Genomic DNA, 21,285 nt, shown 5'->3' with positions numbered 1-21,285 from the left:
GAGTCCCTGGCTTTTCTTCTCTGTCCACTGAGGGTACCCAGAGGATGACCCAGGACCCAATATTGGCAGGGAAGGGAGAGGAAGATTTGCATCCAGCCCGTCCTGGCTAACTCCAAGCTCCAGATGGTGGCTCACCTCAGCTCATCCCAAGGGGGCATCTTCCAACACACTGATCCCCCTCTGGTCACACTCCCCATTCTGATGCACATTCTCCCCTGGCAGCTACAACCACGGGCCTTGTCTGTCTCCCTTGTAGTGGAGTACACATCAGGTGTCTAATAAGTCCTGAGGCTGTTGAGCTTCCTGAGCAGACGGTTGGGCCACCCGGGACCTGGCTGCATACAGTGAGTTCCCCTCCACTACTGATGTGCCAGGCCCTGCTCACCCTTCCTTCTCTTCAAGGAGCTGGCACAGCCACTCTGTGCAGCAGGTCCTGTTAGTGTCCACCTCTACGCTCTGCAGGTGGAAAGCAAAGGCTTAGGGGTTCAGAAAGTTGCCCAGGTCATATGGTTGGTAAGGGGTGGAGCCAGGATTCGGGCCCAGATCATAGGAGACTGGATGAGGTCTGGGGCAACGATGGCAGAGGGAAGGCCTACCCCACCCCGCCCTGAGAGCCCAGCTGCTCACCGCATCCATCACAGTCAACTGCTCCACCACCAGCTTAGGAGGGAAGGCCGTAGGTTGGGCTTCTTCTCACACTTCTTAGCCACAGGTGGAGATGGACTTCCCACTAGAAATGATGGTCCAGGTGACTCCAACTCAGCAGCTCCCACTCCTGCTGGAGCCCATGTTGGCCCTTGCTCCACCTCCAACACTGCTGGTAGAGGGGACACTGGCTCCAGTGCTAGAGGGTGTGGTGTCAACGGAGCTGGAGCCAGCTCTACCTCCACCACTGCCCACAGCTCTGCTTCTGCTGCTGGCTGAAACTCTGGAGCTGACTCTGGAGCGGGATAAAGAGAAAGGTTCACTCACATAGCTGACTTTCCATGTGTCCTTCTAAATACAGGAAAGATCCCACTTCTCTTCCAGGAATAGCCAGCCTGCAGTCCCCCTTAACCTCTGGCTCTGCCTCAGTGGCCTCCTAAACTCACAACAGACAAGGGAAAGAGGGTCACGGGAGCTCAGCTCTGAACCAGACAAGGTTACCTGCATGTACGTCCCCTTTAGCTTGAAAAAGAGACAGCCCCTGACTGGTCCCACCCTAGTTCTGGTCCAACCCCATCATCTCAAGTTCCTGAGTGTGGAGGCCCTCTGCTCCTGCTCTCATCTCAGAGCAGCACTGGATGGTGTGGGTGGCCTCATGGACCTGCTCCTTGTCTAGTGAGTTGGTGGAGTTGAAACCATTGGGCAGCTACTCGACGACCTCCTGAGTGGAGTTCTGCAAAGACTGCCTGGGAGCTGGGCCAGAGGGAATCAGGGGTTGCCTGCACACTGCCACTGAGGCCAACCCCCAAGAGAAAGTCTGCTCTCCTCAGTTCAGGCACAGAGGGCATCCTGGCAAAGAACTTTGGTCAGGGAAGGAAGGAAATGAAACCTCTAGGGCTCAATAATATACGAGTAGAGGAGCTCACCTTCTCATGCTGTCAGCCATGATCTGGGGTATGAACGTGACAGACCCACCAGGTTTCCGACACCTAACAACAAGCTCCTGCCCAGGAATGGCCTGTCCCACATACCCTGCCTTCCCCACTCCACACAGACACACAAACACACACACACACACTATGAGGGGCCTGGAGTGTGGGGTTGATCAGGTGGGATCACCGTTGTGTCCTGGCCTGCACTAGCCTTTCCTGGGCTCCCCCATGTTACCCTTCACTGCCTCCTGTCAGACACCCAGAGGCGTCAGGGATGAGGGCTGAGCCAACATCGGCAACAATCAAAAAGATTCTCTTTCTGGTTTTTTTTGAGGCCAGATCCTCCAAAAGTTTGGATACAACAACAATACATTTTTGCTTCTTGGCTGTCTCCATTCAAGTGAGCTGGATGGGGGACTGTGGGTGCCTGGTTACCAGAGGTCTAAGATCTGTTGAGGCCTAGGACCAAGGAGATGGGGTCTTTTTTCAAGATTCCTTTACCTGGGACCCTTACCTCAATCAGATTTCTCCAGAGCTGCCCATTGAGCCCGGGCTGATCACCCTCCTCTCTCATGTCACTTCCTGAACTGTACACAAGGAGCCTACACAGCCCTAGCCACAGTTCCCTGGAAACCTAACTCAGGTCCTAGCTTTGAGGAGACAGAGATGAATGCAGACCTCCTCTTTCTTACCAGTTCTGCATCCTGGGAAAGTCCCTGTGCCTCTCAGGTCCTCCCTAGTCTCCAAACCTGCACCATGGGGATCAGGCTAGAATCTACTTCCTAGGGACCTCACCCGGTGTATATGAGATAATATCTATTACCCCTGTGGGCTGGTGTCACCTAAGGCACAAACTTAGAGATGGAAGAATAACAAGAAGGGGTGACATGTAGCACAGAACACCACTCAAAACAGGCCTGGATTCTAGCAATGTGATATTGGAACAGTCACTTCCAACTTGGCCTCATTTTCAGGTCAGCATCATGAGGGGTTTGAAACTAACGGAAATTTAGATACTGCCTTCTGTGGCATAAAACCATTCAACTGTTTCCTGTTTTATGGAGAATGAGACCCAAGGGCCTCATCTTGGCCTATGAGGTGGGAAGCCTCCACAATGGTACCCAGTAAACCCCACCCATGGCATAGCCATCCCCGTGGAACCACTAAGTGGTTAGTAACTGGCTTATGAACATAATAAGAGCCAATATGATGGGATGTCTTGTCTAAATTTTAACTACACAAGTCTCTCACTTCCTCTTACTCCCTCTCTCATGTTCCATCTCTCTCTCTCACTCTGTCGAATCCCTGTAACTGAGGAATCAAATACCAGTGTTTTGGGACTGCCCAATGTGGAGGCCTATAGAGGAGAGAAGCACGGGAGTGCCCAGGCCAACAGACAGAAAGGAACTCAGGCTCTCAGTCCAAACTGAACCCTGAAGGCTGAGAGTGACCTTGGGGGCTTGTCCTCCCCCAGTTGAGCCTCAGTTGAGGCCACAGCCCCAACCTGTTCAACTCAGTGAGGCAGAGGCATCCAGCTAAAACGTGCCTGATTGCTGATACACAAAAATTGTGAGATAGTCAACATTTGTAGTTTTGAAAAGCAAGGTTAGGGGCAATAAAGTCAGAGAGGGAAAGGTAACTGACACAGCCTACCAGGCCCTGGCCCTACCTTCCACCCCATCTCCTGTTCTCTCCTCCCAGCCTCCCTCCAGCTGCACTGGCCATATATCTGACCTCCTCTGGCCAAACTCACTTCTGCCTGTGAGACTCAGGACCGGTGGTGCCATCTCCCTGACACACTGCTCCCAGACCCCTGAAGGGCTGGCTCCCTCCTGTCATTCTGGTCCCAGCAAATGTCACCCTATTGAGGCCTTTCAGACCCTCCTACCAAGTGACGCCCAACCCTCCCTCACAGCCCCCTGCTGTGTTTCTCTACAGCACTTGCTGAGAGGAACTTACCCACGGCTCTCAGAATCATTGACAAAGATGGAGAACTCAAAGGTTTTGCGGGTACCAATGCCTGTGTTTCTCATCCCCTAAGCCATCAGATGTCTCCTTTGGATCCCACTGCTGCCACCAAACTGGTACAAAACAAAATAAAACTGAGTAAATTTTAAACATCTTATCGGCTTTATTCAACAGTTCATGAATCAGGCAGCATCCAGTCTAGCAGAGAGAAAGGAGCTCCAAGGAGCTGTACAAAATGAAAGACTTTTATAGGCAGAAGGGAGCAGGAACAAGGAAATTACACTACACCAAAAAAAGGGTTGGTTACTGCAAGGTTACCTTCCTTTAGGGGATGGCAGGGCTCTATTAGGAAGGTGACCTACCTGCTGCTCATCAGGCGATTCTCAATTGACTGGTTTATGATTCTATTCCTGGGAGGGCAAAAAGTCTAATTAAATCTCGGCTTGTTGACGTGAGACTTAGGCTAAGTGGCTCTATTAGGGCCTGGTGTCTTGTTTTATTATTTTATTTATTTATTTTTTTGTGAGGGAGATCAGCCCTGAGCTAACATCCATGCTGATTCTCCTCCTCCTTTTTCCTGAGGCAGACCAGCTCTGAGCTAACATCTATTGCCAATCCTCCTCCTTTTTTCCTTCCCCAAAGCCCAGGTAGATAGTTGTATGTCATAGTTACACATCCTTCTAGTTTCTGTATGTGGGATGCAGTCTCAGCATGGCTGGGGAAGAGGTGCGTCGGTCACGCCCGGGATCCGAACCCAGGCCGCCAGTAGTGGAGCGTGCGCACTTAACCGCTAAGCCACTGGGCCTGCCCTGGTGTCTTGTTTTAAACACATTACTTCTGCTGGTCCCTGATTTCCCCAGTTACACCCCAGCTGTCCCTTCATTGACCATTGTTGGTCACACACCTACTGCACCCGCCTCCAGTCCTTCCCCTTCAACACCGTAATCTCACACACAGCTCCTCCCGACACTATCATGACGTCTCCCACCACACGTCCTCTATACTTTCCACACTGCCATCAAGATGCTTCACAAACACCACAACCATTTATGTCCAATGGGCTGAGAGGTCTAACCGTGCACTGGGAATCAGGAGTCGCAGGGTCTGTCACTTGGCCTCCAATCACCTACTGTACCCCAGCTGAAGGGCTTACCCTGCAGAGAGACTCAGTTGTAGCCAACTCCATTGAACAACATCTTTGCCCCGGGATTCCTTCAAAATGCTCCACCCACTTTCTGCCCCACCTGCTCCTTGAGGGGTCATTTTGAGGTAGGCTTTGAGGCCACCTTGGGGATTTTGTGCCCAGGCCCAAACAGCTCTTGGCCGACAAACACTTTAACCATACCCCCTGCAATCATATAGCACAGGTAGCCAGTGAATGGGTGCAAATTATTTTACCTCAAGACACCTAAGGAATATTTGACACCAGGAGCATCCACTTTTGGGCTTCACTGTGGGCTGATATCACAAGGCTCTCAGCCAGTGAGCGTCTCTCTCCCCAGCCCTCTGAGCAGCTTTCTCCAGGCTGTATTCTGCAACGCATCATTGTCTCTCTCTCAGCCTGCTTCCCTCAGGTCGCAGGTCCCCTGAGTTTCCTGCCCTGACAGGCTACCAACAACCCATAGAAACAATGTCAGTCCTATAGCACTGGGTGTTCAGTTCTACTAGGACTGACTGACTGGACTGGGCACAGGTGCGGTGGCCCTACCCACACAAAATCAGGAAACTGAGGCAACTAAGAAGTATCAACAACCTTAACAGAACACGGACAACAAATCCATAAGAACATATCCTAACCCCTGAACAACACTCTCATGGGTCTCTCGCCTAAATGGTTTTAGAAAATGGCCTGGCCCAAGACTGTCTATACTGGCCAAGGAAGGAGGGGTTGGTGCCTTTCCTAGAACCACACTTGCTGAGTGTACATCAACAGAGAAGTTCAAACCTACTTCCACCAAATGGCCCAAGAGGTTAAAATATTGCATAATATTACCCAAATCTTTGAATAGATACCAAAGGCCCCCAAGATCACTGACCTATTTTCATGGCTGGTCTCTCCAAGTTGGGGACGATGGAAATGGACTGGATTTTAGACTGTTGCTTGTATAGTCATAGGATTTGTTACTATAGCCCTCGTCGGATGTTTACTCTCTTGGCTACAACTTGCCCTACCCCTAATAACTCCATTAATTACACTTATTAAATATACCAGCCAACTTAAAACTAACCAATACCCTGATTAACTTAAAAAATTCAAAATTTTTATGTGGAAAATCTGCTTAACGTAGAATACACCGTTTTAAGCATTTCAAAGTATACATTTCTCTGGCTTTTAGCACAATGATTATGTCGTGTGGCTATCACCACTATCTAATTCCAGAACATTTTCAACACCCCCAAACAAACCCATACTCATTCACAATCTATTTTCTGCTAACCCAAACCCATGGAAACGACTCATCTGTTTTCTCCCCCTATGGATTTTCCTATTCTGGACATTTCATTCAAATGGCATCCTGTTATCTATTGCCTTTGTGGATGGCTTCAGTGAGCACACATGTTTCAAGATTCACCCATGGCCGAGCATGTAGCAGTACTTAATTCTTTTTTATGGCTTATAATATCCTATATTATGAATAGGCCACATTTGGTTTCTGCAGTGATAACTGGATAGAAATTTGGGTTTGTTTCACTTTTGGACCATTGTGAACACTGTTGCTTTGAATGTCTATTGGCAAGTTTGCTCTTTTGGACATATCTACCATGGGCCTCTCCAGGTCAATGGTAATTCTAAGTTTAAGATTTTAGAAAATGCCAAGCTGTTTTCTGCAGTGGCTGCATCATTTTACTTTCCCACCAGTAATGTATGTGGGTTTCCCTTTCTACACATCTTTACCAACACTTGTTATTTTCCATTATGTTGAATATAGCCTTCATTTTGAGCGTGAAATAGTATCACATTGTGCTTTGAATTTGTATTTTCCTAATAATTAATGATACTGAGCAACTATCTTGTGCTTATTGGCCATCTATGTATTTCCTGGAGACAAGTCTATTCCAGTTGCTTACCCCGTTTCATTGACTTGTCTTTTATAATTGAGTTCTAAGAGATCTTTATATATACCCAATATAAGAGCCTTCTCACGTATATAAGTTGCAAATAGCAGGAGACTTCAAAAACCACTTTTAACGGATAGACTATCCATACAGAAAATCAGGAAATAGCAGACATGAAAACATTAAATACTAAATGGAACTATCAGACACACACAGAATATTTTACTGGACAGCAACAAAATGTACACTCTTCTCAAGGGCACACAGACTATTTTCCAGAACAGATCACATGTTAGGTCACAAAACAAGTCTTAACAAGATTAAAGAAGACTGAAATAATACCAAGTAACTTTTCTAAACACAATGGCATGAAACTAGAAGTCAATAACAGAAGGAAAACTGGAACATTCATAATATGTGGAAGTTCAACAAAAACTCTTAAACTTAAAAGTAGATCAGGGTGCAGACAGGTGCTGTAGCGGTTAAGTGCATGTGTTCCGCTGCTGGCGGCCTGGGTTCGGATCCTGGGCACGCGCCGATGCATGCTTGTCAGGCCATGCTGTAGTGGCATCCCACATAAAGTGGAGGAATATGGGCAAGGATGATAGCTCAGGGCCGGTCTTCCTGAGCAAAAAGAGGAGGATTGGCATGGATGTTAGCTCAGGGCTGATCTTCTTCACACACAAAAAATGTAGATCAAAGAAGAAATCAAAAAGGAAATTAGAAAAATGCTCAAAACATACAAAAAGAAACAATAGGGACCGGCCTGGTGGCACAAGCGGTTAAGTGCGTGCGCTCCACTGCGGGGGCCCGTAGTTCGCCGGCTCAGTTCCCGGGTGCACACCAACGCACCGCTTGGCAAGCTATGCTGTGGCGGCATCCCATATAAACTGGAGGAAGATGGGCACGGATGTTAGCCCAGGGCCAGTCTTCCTCAGCAAAAAATAAAATAAAATAAAATAAAAGAGGATTGGCAGATGTTAGCACAGGGCCAATCTTCATCACACACACACAAAAAGCAACAATATGGGCCGGACCTGTGGCTTAGCGGTTAAGTGCGTGCTCTCTGATGCTGGTGGCCCGGGTTCGGATCCCGGGCACACACCGACGCACCGCTTCTCCAGCCACGCTGAGGCCACATCCCACATACGGCAACTAGAAAGCTGTGCAACTATGACATACAACTATCTACTGGGGCTTTGGGGCGAAAATAAACAAATAAATCTTTAAAAAAAAAAAGAAACAATAAACACACCAAAACTTATAGGCTGCAGCAAAAGTAGTACTAAGAGGAAAATTTATAGTGATAAACTTGTACATTACAAGAGAAGAAAGATGTCAAAGAAACAACCTGACTTACAACACACAGTATTAAAAACAGAAAAAATGAAACCCAAAGTTAGCAGAAGGATGGAAGTCACCAAGAGGAGAGTGGGAAAAAAAGGAAAGACAGTATGGACGATTAATAAAAGTAAAAGTTGAGTTTTGGAAAAAATAAAATTGAGAAACCCTTAGATAAAATATCTAGGAAAACAAAGAAAGATGACTCAAACTAAATCAGAAATGAAAGAGGAGGCATTGCAACGGATGCTTCAGAAAGAAAGAGATCAGAAGAGACTATTCTGAACTAGTGTACACATAAATAGCATAACCTAGACAAAATAGATAAATTCCTAGAAACAACCTACAAAAGCTGCATCATGAAGAAATAGAAATCTTGAATAGACCAGTAACAAATAAGCAGACTGAATCAGTAATCAAACACCTCCCAACGAGAAGGGACTTCTCCACTCTGCCCGACCTTAGCCAGCCTGCCCCAGCGCCAGGCTGACTCCTGTGGACCTAGCTGGCTCCCTGCAGGCTTCTGCAAATCCAGGCCCCTGGCTCACCCTGGAGCATGCCAGCTCTGGCGGCCCCAAGCAGCATCCCTGACACCAGGCTCCCACCAGGCTCCTGGGAACCCAGGGCCCCATCTCAGCCTAGGGGCTGCCATCTTCAACAGCCCAAGGTGGCTCTTGTGACCACAAGTGGTGTCCTTGGCACCAGGCTTTGGTGAATCCAGACCCTGGCTCACCCAAGGTCCTGCTTACTCCAGGCAGACACAGGCAGCATTCACAGCCACAGGCAGCTTCTGTAACAGGGCAAACCCAAGACCCCAGTGGGCTCCCACAAACCCAAGACCCCAGGTCACTCCAGCACTTGCTGGCTCCAGCAACCCAGGTAGATTCCATGACACCAGGCTCTCAGGAGGCTGCTGGGAACTCAGGCCCATGGATCACCACACCACCTGCCAGTTCCAGCAGCTGTAGACAGCTCTTATGGAACGAGGCTCCTTGCAGGCTCCCACAAAACCAGGCCCCCAGTTTACCCAGGTGCTTGCTGACTCAGGTGGCCCCAGGCAGCTCCCATGGCACCAGGCACCGGCAGGTTCCCATGAACGCAGGCTTCCATCTTGATCCAGTGCCTGCTGGCTTCTGCAGCCTCAGGCATCTCCTGTGGCCCCAGGATCCCAGCTGGATCCCAGGAATCCAGACTTCTGGCCTACCACAGCACAAGCTGTCTCTCGTGGTGCCAGGCTCCTGGCAGTCTCCCATGAACCAAGGCTCTCAGCTCATCCCAGCACTGGCGAACACTCATGGCCCTGGATGACTCCTGTGGCTGCAGGCTCTCAAATAGGACCTGCCAAAACAGGCTCCAGTGGGGCTACTCATGATCTCAGGGTCCCAGCTGTGCCCAGGGCCAGACACAATACCATAGACCCAAGCTTTCCACTCACCCCAGTACCAGGGTGCCCAAGGATTCCAGCAGCAAGCCTGCCCCTGGACACCACCAGATGGCCTACCCAGGACCCCTAGATGGGATGACTATGAAGGCTTTGGTTTGCTAAAGCCATTCTGTAAAGACTGGAAGAGGTGCCTACTTCCTCAAATTTGCAGACACCAATGGAAGGCCACAAGGATCATGAATAATCAAAGACTCATGACACCACCAAAGAAAAAGAATAAAACTCCAATGACCGACCAAGCAATGGAGATATAGGAACTATGAGACAAAGACTTCAGAACAACCCTCTTTGAGAAATTCATAAAACTCTAAGGAAACATAGATAGACTACTAAATGAAATAAGGAAACAGTGCATGAACAAGTGAGAAGTTCATTATAGAAACAGAAATCATTAAGGAAAAACAAACAGAAATCCTAGAATTGAAGAACACAATGACTGAACTGAAGAATTTAATAGAGAGGTTCTAAATCAGATTCAACCATGTACAAGAAATAATTAGTGAACTAGAAGATGTGTCGTTTGAAATCATCCAGTCAAAGAAACAAAAAGAAAAACGGTACTGCATAGGAATGGGGAAAGGCAGTGTGAATTATGGGATACCATGAAAAGAAATAGATAAGCATTATTAAAGTACCAGAGGAGAAGACAGGGATAAAGGAAAAGAGTGTTTACTTAAAAAAAATAGCAGCTTGTATCGCTATGAGTTTCTCTCTCAGGACCGCTTTTGCTGCATCCCATATGGTTTGATATGGCATGTTATCATTTTCGTTTGTTTCCAGATAGTTTTTGATTTCTCCTTTAATTTCATCAATGATCCATTGGTTGTTCAGTGGCATGTTGTTTAATCTCCACATTTTTGTCACTTTCCCAGTTTTTTTTTCATGGTTCATTTCCAGTTTCATAGCCTTATGGTCTGAAAAGATGCTTGTTATGATTTCAATCTTCTTAAATTTATTGAGGCTTGCTTTGTTTCCCAACATATGATCTATCCTAGAGAATGTTCCATGCGTGCTTGAGAAGAATGTGTAGTCAGCTGTTTTTGGATGGAGTGCTCTGTATATGTCTACCAGGTCCATCTCGTCCAGTTTTTCATTTAAGTCTACTATTTCTTTATTAACTTTTTGTCTGGATGATCTATCCATTGCTGTAAGTGGGGTGTTAAGATCCCCTACTGTTATTGTGTTGTTGTTGATTTCTCCTTTTAGGTTTGTTAATAGTTGTTTTATGTACATTGGTGCTCCTATGTTGGGTGCATATATATTTATAAGTGATATGTCTTCTTGGTGGAGTGTCCCTTTTATCATTATATATTTCCCTTCTTTGTCTTTCTTAACCTGTTTTATCTTGAAGTCTACTTTGTCTGATATGAGTATGGCAACACCTGCTTTCTTTTGTTTGCCATTAGCTTGGAGTATTGTCTTCCATCCTTTCGCTCTGAGCCTGTGCTTGTCTTTAGTGCTAAGATGTGTTTCCTGAAGGCAGCATATTGTTGGGTCTTGCTTTTTAATCCATCCTGCCACTCTGTATCTTTTGATTGGAGAGTTCAATCCATTTACATTTAGGGTAATTATTGATATATGAGGGCTTAATGTTGCTGTTTTGTCACTTATTTTCTGGTTCTTTTGCATTTCCTTTGTTTCTTGTCCCATTTGTTTTGGACTGCCAATTCAGTTTGGTTGTTCTGTCTTATGATTCTTCTAGTTTTCTCTTTGTTTATCATATGTGGTTTTGCTTTGATTATTTGTTTAGTGGTTACCTTGAGGTTTGGGCAAAAAATCTTGTGTATGTGATAGTCCATTATCTGATAGCCTCCTATTTCCTTATACTAAGTCAATTCAGTCACTTTCCTCTTCCCCTTAAGTGATACAATAAGTTAGGAAACAGATCTGTTGACAAACACAAAAAAGCTAGATCTAGCCTCAGCCTGAGGGACAACAACATAAAAAACTAGTGGAGAGGAAACATTCTCCTCAAACCACAATGAAACAGTCACCACAATGGACTGTGTGCTAAGCCACAGTGAAATCTCTAAAGAGTCCAAAAAGCAGAAATCTATAAGTAACCATATTACGGGACATTAAAGCAATAAAAATAAAAAATAATCACAAAATATTGGCTCCCCTCCCCCAACCTATCCACTTGAAAATCTGTCCACACCCTTCTAAATCTCTCAGGTTACAGAGGGGATCCAGACAGACAGGACAAACTCTTTAGAAATGAGCAGCACTGAGAGCAGCATAAGACAAATCCATGGCGTGGAGACTAAGGGACAGAAGAGACACAGCCTCCACTGCAGGTATCAGGGAATATCAACTCTACACGAAGAAGCTGAGCACTTCCCTCCAGGAGCCAGAATAACACCACAATAAAACCAACAACAGCCGAATGAAGTGAGGATTCACGAGGCGGGAAAAACAATGCAGACCTAAGCAATGGAGTTAAGGGCTGGCTCTCTGGAAAGACCTGTAACAGTGAGAAACCTTGCGTAGTCTGACCAAGAGGAACAGACAAAGACACCAAACTGTACCATCAGTTACAAGAAATTACAGAAACTGCTTTAACGTGATAGGAGAACATAGTGGATAACTCTGACCAAGACATCAGCGGTCCTCAACTGGAGCTGTCCTTCCACCAGAATGCATCTGGAAACACGCAGGATGGGTTTTGTTTCTTGTTTTGTGTTGTCCTAATGGTTGCTGCCCTGGGGGTCCCGGAGATCCTGAACAGCCAGTCACATAGAGCCGTTTCCCTCCTGAAGTGTTACTGACATCTGGGAAGACGAGCACTGATCCAGATTAAATGAACTATGTGGTAGGGAAATGTTTTCCATGGATGTATAACAGGCAAAAGATGGTACCCTCAATACATAAGGAATATCGAGAAACCAATGTTTACAACTACTAAACTGTAAGAGAGCGGGAAAATCAGAAACATAGCCAATAAATACACCAAAAATATATCCAACCTATTTGTACAGGTGGAGAAATATGCATGTAAAGCACAGGGAAGAGTTGAGGAGATTACACACCAAATTTTACTACCAACAAGGAATAAAAGTTGGGAGGTAGGTGAGAAATAGGAGTTTTTACCACTTCTTACCTTATATATTTCTGTAGTGTTTTAATATTTACAAAAGAGAATGTACTCTACTCAAAAAGATGTTTAAAATTTTAAAGAAATTATTAAAATGTTCAAAATGACTTCAGTTCATGGATATTCACTAAAACACGAATGGAAAGAACCTCCCCATGACTTTAAGAGTCTCCTATAACTTTTCTAATAGTTACTATGTCGATTTTATTTTACATTTAGATCCTAACTCATTGGAATTTACATTTGTGTGAGGGATGCAACAGAAGCTGATTTTCTCCTGTTCAAGCGGAAAAACAAGGATCCAGGCACCGTTCATTGTGTAGGTCCGGCTTTCCCAGCAGACCTGCAATGCCTTCTTTCCCAGCGGCTAAACCTTGACAACTACCGCTGCCTCTCGAGCACCCTAGAACTGGCGGGGTGAGCTCTGCAGCCTGGGCTCCCTGTCTGCAAGGGGCAGCTACCAGCAGAGCCTTCTCCCAAGACAGCAGCAGGCATGCTGCACACAGAAGTGCTCAGGGGCAGTCTGCTGCATAGTAGGAAACCCCTCATGATGAGCAGGCAGTGGGGGAACCCCGAGCACCGGCAATGACCTCGGCTGGGGGCAGCAGGCTGCTAAGGAAGGGAGCCCCCTCCCTTCAGCTCGTCCAGCTCCTCCTGCAGCGTGTGCACCTGGCTGTCGGCGGCTGCCCCTCTTCAGCTCGCCATTCTTCTCCACCTGCTCCCACAGGCGGCACCTGTGCTCCTGTTCCCCCGGGAGCAGAAGCAGTAGGAGTGCAGCGAGTTGAGGAGTTCTTGGGCCCCCAGTGCTGACAGGATGACCTTTCTGAGAGACGTGGGGCCAGTGTTGCTGTGCTTGCCCTGCACAGCTTCTGTGTCTGGCTTTAAGGTGACATCTGTTGGAGGGTGGAGGGGCTCTGGGATGCTTTCTGAGGCATCATTGTGAATGATGAACTTGGGGGTTCTAGGCCAAGCCCTAGTCAGGCACAAGGCTGGTCTCTCTGCAGCTGGGCTCCACATCTCTCTTCAACCTCTTTCGGTCAACAGCCTCGTGGGGGACAGATGAGCTTTCTCGAGTGTGCTCTGAGAAGAAAGTGTAAGAAAGTTGCCAGCCAATAAATCTGCACACCCCAGATCCTGGGGGATAAAGTCACCCACGGAAATGCCACTCTTACCTAAGAGGCCCTGGCAGGGAAGAGGGAGGTCTCATTGCCAGCATCTAAAGCAGACATGTTTGCATCTCCCTGGCTGCCTGATGCTGTGGAGGCCACACTGTATCCTGGAGTTCCTTCCAGCGACTCTGCACCTGCTCCTGACTGGCGGCTTCCTGGGCAGCCCTGGGAGCAGGGTCACCCTGCACAGTGGCTCGCTTCAACTTGCGGGAGCCCTGCTGGGCCTTCAGGTTTTCCCTCAAGGACAACAATGAACCTGCAGCTCCTTTCCCATCTGCTTCACTCGCATGTTCCTCAGGCCCCCGGTGGCCTTCCTGGTGTCCTTTCTCCTGGGGTGGCCACGGCCTTCAGCTCCCCTTCTCAGTCAGGTGGAAGATGGAGGGCACGGGCATAGCTTGAGCATGTAGTACTGACCATCCAGCCTTTCCAAGAGCTTTTTTTAGTGAAACGTTCACTACAGACGAAAGAATGCTTAGTGGGGTCCAGTCATCCCTGTGAACAGCTTTTAACCACTGAACCAGACATTGAGCCCTTTATGTGGAGCCTGCAAGGATAAATGAAAAAGTAACTGGAAAGAAAGAATTAAATGTCTACCCCTAAAATAATCAACTATAGAAACAAAACAAGTGTTTTTGGGAACACCCACACCTGTAGCCACATTACCCATTTAAACCTTTAGTAAAGATTTAAGAAGCACCTTCTGCTTGCAAGTTATTACTGGAATAGAAAGATGAAAGACCCACTGTCTACCTTAGGAAACTGACCATCTGTAAAGCAGAGGAGGAAGAAAGGTGAATACCTCCTCCCAGGCTGTGGTAAGTGCCCTGTAGGGACACAGACACTTGGGCAGATAGCACAGGATGGCATCAAGACAACAGGAAAGGCTTCAGGAAGCCTCAGAAATAGTTCCTAGAAGCTCATGGTTGTCCAACCCTCCTGCTGTCCCTGGGATGCAGGACTTTGGTGCTAAAACGGGGAAGGTTGGTCCCCTTATTTCAAAGCCAGGCCAGGTGTCGGCCAGCAGAGCCTCCCAGGCACTCAGCAGGTCGCTTGGCCCCAGCTCTGCTCAAGTAGCTGAGGTATGCAGGACTGCCGCCAGGAGAAGGTCAGCCCCAAGGGTTGCGGTTCCGTGTTCCTCCTGTCCTCCCCCTACCACGAGGAAAGCTGTTCTCTGTACAAAGCAACAAGCCCCTGCAAGGTACTGACCAAGACACTTCATCATCTCTTCTCCGCATTAAGGTAAATTCTCTATTTAGACCAAATTCTGCCCATGGGGGTTTGGGGGGTCTCTCTCAAGGGATTTCTGCTCCACCTGAGGTCATCTAGCCCCCCTGAGTCCGCTGTGGACCAGACCAGGTGGATACTAGGTCCTCAGGGAGTTCCAAGCAACATGACCTTCTAATCTTTCTCAATGCTTTGTGACTAGTTACCAAAGGACCACCACCTCCTTTGCCCCCAGACCACGTTAAACAATGACACATGCCAAGAGCAACCTTCTCTGCAGTGCTTTGCCTCATTCTCAAAAACAGTAACAAAACTTATGGGACACAGGCTCTGAAGGAACTGTCAAGAAAGCAGGGTGGCTGACATCTGAAACAAGCTCATGTTACTAGTTCTTTGGATAGATTGTAACAACTTCCGACTTAGAACAAACCACTGTAAACCTTCAATAATTCTACAGACAAGTGGCATTCAGCTCTTTCAAAATACAACAAGAACCTGCAATGCAAAACAAAAAGATCTGCCAGGAGATTTTCAAAGTAAAATGTGTTCAGTGCACTGTTCTGGGACCTCCAGTGCGGAGTCCGCAGGAAAGGACTCACTGAACTGGCTGAATTCCAGAAGCCCTCATGAAGGGAGCCAAGCCAGGGGGCAGGCAAACTCCTCACCATGCTGTCGGAGCCCAAGGAAGAAGCGAAGAGAGGAGCCCCTTCCCCGAGTCCCCAGGGTAAGCCCCCGGGTGAGGAGTGGGCCACGCCCTCCACCACTCAGGATGCTGTCAAATGCAGAGTTCGCTGTCAGATGCCTCTCCAGGACTCACCTCCAGTGCAGAGCCACCTTTCCCTGCACTGCCAGGACCCGTCTAGCAACAGAGCATCTGGGAGGTGCGTCCATCCCGGAGGTACAAGAGGCTTTTGCTCAGCCACATTCCTGATCACAGAGATCAAGGCAGGCTCACTGCCATCAAAAGAGCAGAAAAGTCACAGCAAATGCCAGAAGATAGTGACCTAAGGAAGAGCGTTTCCAGAATACCCTGTTTCTCGACATTGTAGGCCTCAGCCCAAATCAATGGAGAGCAGGGTGGTCATGGGGTGGGACTGAGAGAGTGGTGGAGGCCATAAGGTGGGTGCTGGTGGCCATGGGGAGGCCGCAGTGGCCCGAGGCACCCAGAGTAGAGATGGTGGCACAGACCAAGGCCACACAGTGCCCGGTGCTGACTCACCTGCTGGACCGGCCCTGAGGGCCTGAGCACAGAGTGCCGCCTGCCTCAGGCTGAACCTCGAGGCGGGCTGACCAGGCGGCAGTGGCCAGTTACCTGTGGAAGGTGACAGCAGTTTCTCCTTGTTGCCCGGCAGTGGGAGCGGTTCGCAGCAGTGCAGCGATCACCATCCCGGGCCTCAGGCTGTCGTGCCACCAGGCTCTGGCCCCCTTCTCACCACCCCACAGCAGGACCACCACAAGGTTAAGGGCTTGTGGCGACACTCTGCAGCACGTGGGAGCTGGTCCCCGGGCCTCGCAGGATGGCAAGATGGCGGCGCACGCCTGTCCGTCCTCAGTAAAGCAAGATGCCGTGCCTGCAGGCCCAGGCAAAATGCCGGCTGACACACTCACCCCAGGGTCGTGCTGCCCAAACTCGTTTGTTCGGCTGTCCCGATGGGTCACCGCTGCAGTGTTCTGAGTGAAGGATGCAGACTGCGGGGTAGCGAGAGTGAGGCTGGCCTTCCGCGAGGGGAATTGCCATATGTCAGGATGGCAAACGATGCACTTCCGCCCACTTCTGGCCCCTCCCGCGTTGCTTCGCCAGATTGGGCCCAGCAGCAGCCCATCACACTCTGCTTATTCTCTGGGGCAGCGGAAAGAGGGACACAGGTGAGGGCGCACCCGCACTGGATGGCCTAGGACGTTGCATTCGCCTGAGCCCGCGGCTGCTGGGACTGGCCGGCGCAGTTTGGAGTGAGGCCGCGGGGCAGAGCTGGTCCTTGTGCGGAGTGGGTGAGGGTAGCTTCTGTAGTGAGACCGGTGCATCTGACAGCCTGGTCCCTGCAGGTCTGGACACTCTTTCCCTCCACTCTCAGCACTCGGGCACCGGCCTGACAGGCCCATGGCCGCTGGGGAGGGAATGGCAGTGGGGCATCGGTGAGGGGATGGGTGGCACTGGGCAGGGCTGAGGCGCCGGCGTGACAGGCCCACGGCCGCTAGGGCAGGAGGGGCAGCAGGTCATTGGGGTGGAAAGGCAGGGGCACAGGGCGGGGCTGGGGCACGGGCCTGACAGGCCCACAGCTGCTGGGGCGAGAGGGGCAGTGTGGGGTCGGGGAGGGAAGGGGCAGCGCTGGGCAGGGCTGGGGTGCCGGCCAAACAGGCCCACGGCCGCTGGGGCAGGAGGGGAAGTGGGGCATCGGGGAGGGGAGGTGGGGCACTGAGAGAGGCTGAGGCGCTGGTTCTTGGGAGGCTTTTTCCTTTCCCCTCCAGGAGTTAAGAAGTGGAAGCTCTCTAACTCCTCTGAAGTTACGTTGTAGGCTGGAGTGGAGGAACCTACTCCAATGCTCACAACACACGCATGATTCTGTTAACAGATAGATCATTCCAACTTCTTTTTCTGTGATGAGAAAGAGAAACAATTCATCTCGGCTGGTCTTAACTTCTTGAGGTCCTAATACAATGTGTTGGGTGGCAGGGGTGGGGTATTGGTGCTTTGATCAATGCTAGTGTTGGGCAGGAGGGAGAATCCTCCTCTGCCCTTTCCCTTAAAGATCTTATGGCTGCCCAAATAATGAAAAGACAGGTTAGCAGGACAAAATAATACTAAGTTTAATAACATGTATACATGGGATAAACTCAGAAATGAGCAGCTCATCATTCTGTCTAAGCTGCTTGCTTAAGTATTGTATTGTAGCTAAAGGCATGGAAGGTGTTGGAGGGGTAGTGGTTTGGGATTTCAGAGGGGAAGAAGACAATTCACATGAGATAGAATTGCAAATGTTTGTCTGACAACTCTTTTCAGGGCAAGCTATAGAGACTGTGGCCAGGGAGAGAAAGACTTTTTGATAAAATGGGCTTGTTGGTGCCTTTCCTATTGCAACGTCTATTTTACATTATATTACAGCCATCATATGATATTGGCTTCTTCCTGAAACAGGTCTTCTATGTTAAATTCTTTAGGCAGCTTGGGAGGGGAAACTCAAATGTTCTTCCTGAGTGTTCTGAGTCTTTATTGTCTTCAGCTCAAAATAATCCGCATGCCAGAATGGTGCATCTTGGGGTCGCCTGCCCTGAGCACCATCACTAGCACACTTCTGCTCCAGAGGAGACAGTTCATTAATTTTTCCTGGCAAGATATTTTGGATTGTTGCAAGTTGCCTTGGAAGCATTTGTACACGGGCTCTCTTTTTCTTGCCACAGCAATTTTAGTCCCCTCATTCCTTGTAAGGAGTGATTTGCTTTCAAGTATCCCTGCATCTGTCAAGGAAGACTTCCATTTGGTTTAATTCCATCTGTCTTCATGGATGGCATTGTTTTTAATTCCTTTTTCTTTTCCTGGCAGCTGCAACGTAAGTTTACTGAAATCTCAGTTTGGGAACTGTACGGTAGACTAGTAGGCAATATTTCAATGGTTTGTGGCATCTGGCAACTTAAACGTGTTAGGTGGCTGGAGGAAACAGTAGCCCTGACTTCCAAAGGAGCATGTTCAGCAGATGTATTTCTGGTGACGTTTGTTTAAAAAAGGTAAAGAATCAGACAGTGATGCACTGTTTGCTGGGGGCACATGGTGGGGGAAGGAATAGAATTATTTACTTCTCCATCTGTTCTCAGGTTATTACCGCTTACATACCTACGACCATTCCCAGGAGAGACTTGGTTAAGGTAGAAAACACAGTTTAATATCAGTTATATTACCTTAGATATGAAAGTCATCATGGTAAAGTCAGGAAAAGACATGCGATGAGTGGTAATGAGACACGGAAGGCTGCTTCAAAGTAGAAAAGGTGTTTGTGTTTGAAAGCCTCTGTTGATGCTGATAAGAACATGTATGGTATTTGTAGGATGTGGTGGGGAGTTTTCTTTCTAACATGACGCTGTGCATCCTTTTAGGGCTGATTAATGGACCAGCCTCTCCTGGCCCCTGGTGTTCTTACAGATTCGGCCTTCCTTGCCCAAGGGTTAGGCAGTTCCTGGTAGTTTTTATAGTTATCCATTCATTAAGCTACATTTCTTATTGAGCGCAAGGTTTGGTTCATGCATTGTCCTAGACCCTGGTGCCAGAGAAGTGGGCAAAACACAAAAAGCATGCCCTGGGTGACGTTCTAGATGTGACACCAATGGTGTGGCTCATGTGGGAGAGTGATGTGTGCCAGGCTGGAGGGGGGTGGAGTTGTAGCCAGGAGGGCCAGGAAAGGTCTCACCGCAGAGGCAGATTTTGAACAAGCCCCAAAAGCAGTGCAGGAGGAAGAGCAAGTGGCCTGCTCTGGGAGCAGCAAGGAGGCCAGTGTGGCCAGGGCACAGCCGGTGACGGCAGCAGGAGCTGAAAGCAGAGTTGTGACTTTGGCCCAATCGTCGGCCCTTGTTGGTCATAACGAGGACTCGGGCATTGATTTATTCTGAATGAGATGGTGACACTTTGGAAGGTTTTGAGAGCAGGAGTAACATGGCTGGACATAGGTTTAGCAGACTTGATCTGGCTGCTCTGTTGAGAACATACCACAGAGGGGCCGGGGCAGAGGCAAGGAGACCAGTTAGGGTGCTGTTGCAATAAGCCAGGCAAGAGGCCGTGGAGATGTAGGTCAGGGTGGGGAGAGGAGGTTGAATTCTGGGTGTGTTTGGAGATCGAGACAGTAGGACTGTGTACAGATGGGAAGTGGTGAGAGGTGGGGCTGGGGAGGGAGGACTTGAAGTCAGTGCTGAGTTTATGGCCTGAGTCAAGAAACTTAGCTGGGGAGACTTGGGGAGGTCCTGCTTGGTGGGGAGCTGTGGGAGTTTGGTTTTGGCTGAGTTGACTGTGAGATTTATAGTTTGTCTGTGGCTCTTTTCCACGAGAGGAGAGAAAAGAATGGCCACCTGGAATCTGTCGTATGAAGTCCCTGTGCCCCTCCCAGGCTCCCTCCTGGCACAGACATCCTATGGGAAGGCCTTGGAGTAGAGGTTCCTCTGTGCCAACTTTCTTGGGTGTTCTGGCCTGTTTGCACTGCCCCTCCCTGGGTTTGTCACCTTGAAAAGATTTACTCACTTAGTGGAGCCTCAGGTTTTCAAAAGTTAAAGTTTATGTAATCAGTGGGCTTGAAAAGCAGTATAAAATATTTCCAAAGAGGCAAGAAATAGGTAAATTTCAGGAAAAAATAGATTCTAGTATTACATTGTATGTGTTAAAAATTCTTGTTTCCCTTTCTGCCTCCCCTGAGTGTGTGTAGTCATATTGTTAGTTCTGTTCTTTTCCTTGTGATGCAGTATTTTCAAATGGAATTCCAAGGCTTACAATTGCACAGCAAGTTGTAATATGATTAATTGTTTATAAAACAATGTCTTTCCACGGAAATAGTTAATTAACATTATTTTCTGAAAGTAATAAATACATGTGGCTTTTCTTGTTGAACTAGAAAAATGCTTTACAACTTTCTTCTCTCCTTTCTATTAAAGTGTAGGTTTGTGTGAATTTGCTGGATTCTTCAAACACTGGGTTTGCCATTTACAAGGTCACTGTGGTCCAAAGCAACCTGACTGGGAGCAGAGGCCTGGGGTCAGGGTCTCTAATATAAGCCCCCCTTGAGCCTGCACAGAGAAGTACTTGAGGCCCACACCTTCTTCCTGGGTGTCCTCCCTGCTCATACTCACTGCAGAAGGAGTCTTTCTGCTGAGAGAAGCTACAGAGCCCTGGAAAGCTGGGAAGGCACCTGCACAGGGGGAGGGAGTTGTTGTCCTTCCTGAGGTTGTCCCTTTGCTTCCCTTGAGCCTGTGTCTACACGTAGGGTGGAGTTTTGCACCCACAGTGTAGGGGCCCGCAGAGTGTAATTTGTTCACATTGAGAAAGTCTGTGAATGTCAGGAATTCTGTGTCTGTATTAGAGTTTATGAATTTAGGGTTCATTTGAGTTACAACATTAAACTGCATCCTGTCGAGAGTCTCCTCGCTTGTGAGAGTGGAAGCTGAGAGAGGGAGCCCTTCTTTTCCTCCCCGGGCAGGGAGGGTGTATGAGCTCCCAGAGTCCATTCCTGTGGCTGCTCAGGTATCCCCACCCTTCTGCACCAGGGACTGACCCACTCCAGGGCTTCTGTCTCTACCAGGAGAGTTTAGAATGTGTTTAACTTTCTGCATGTGGCTTTCCTTCTGTCCTGTGGGAAGCAGGCAGCTTATCTGTGCTGATCCCAATATTTGTGTTTCTTTCCTTTGGATTCCTGTATCGATTGAACAGCGCAGCCCTATATT

General features: G+C 48.4%; 1 long non-coding RNA gene across 1 annotated transcript; it reads right to left on the bottom strand.

The window, feature by feature from the left end:
- Window positions 1-435: 435 nt before the first annotated feature.
- LOC131406536 (uncharacterized) lies at window positions 436-13,414 on the bottom strand. Its single transcript, XR_009220178.1, has 4 exons — window positions 13,072-13,414; window positions 3,537-3,658; window positions 628-940; window positions 436-456 (listed from the first exon to the last, which is right to left on the bottom strand). It is a non-coding gene; the product is annotated as an uncharacterized LOC131406536 (long non-coding RNA).
- Between the last annotated feature and the right edge of the window lie 7,871 nt (window positions 13,415-21,285).

Source organism: Diceros bicornis, chromosome 5, assembly GCF_020826845.1.
Source record: "Diceros bicornis minor isolate mBicDic1 chromosome 5, mDicBic1.mat.cur, whole genome shotgun sequence".
NCBI lineage: Eukaryota > Metazoa > Chordata > Mammalia > Perissodactyla > Rhinocerotidae > Diceros > Diceros bicornis.
Note: the sequence above shows the minus strand (reverse complement) of the source record. Positions and strands in the feature narration are given on the sequence as shown.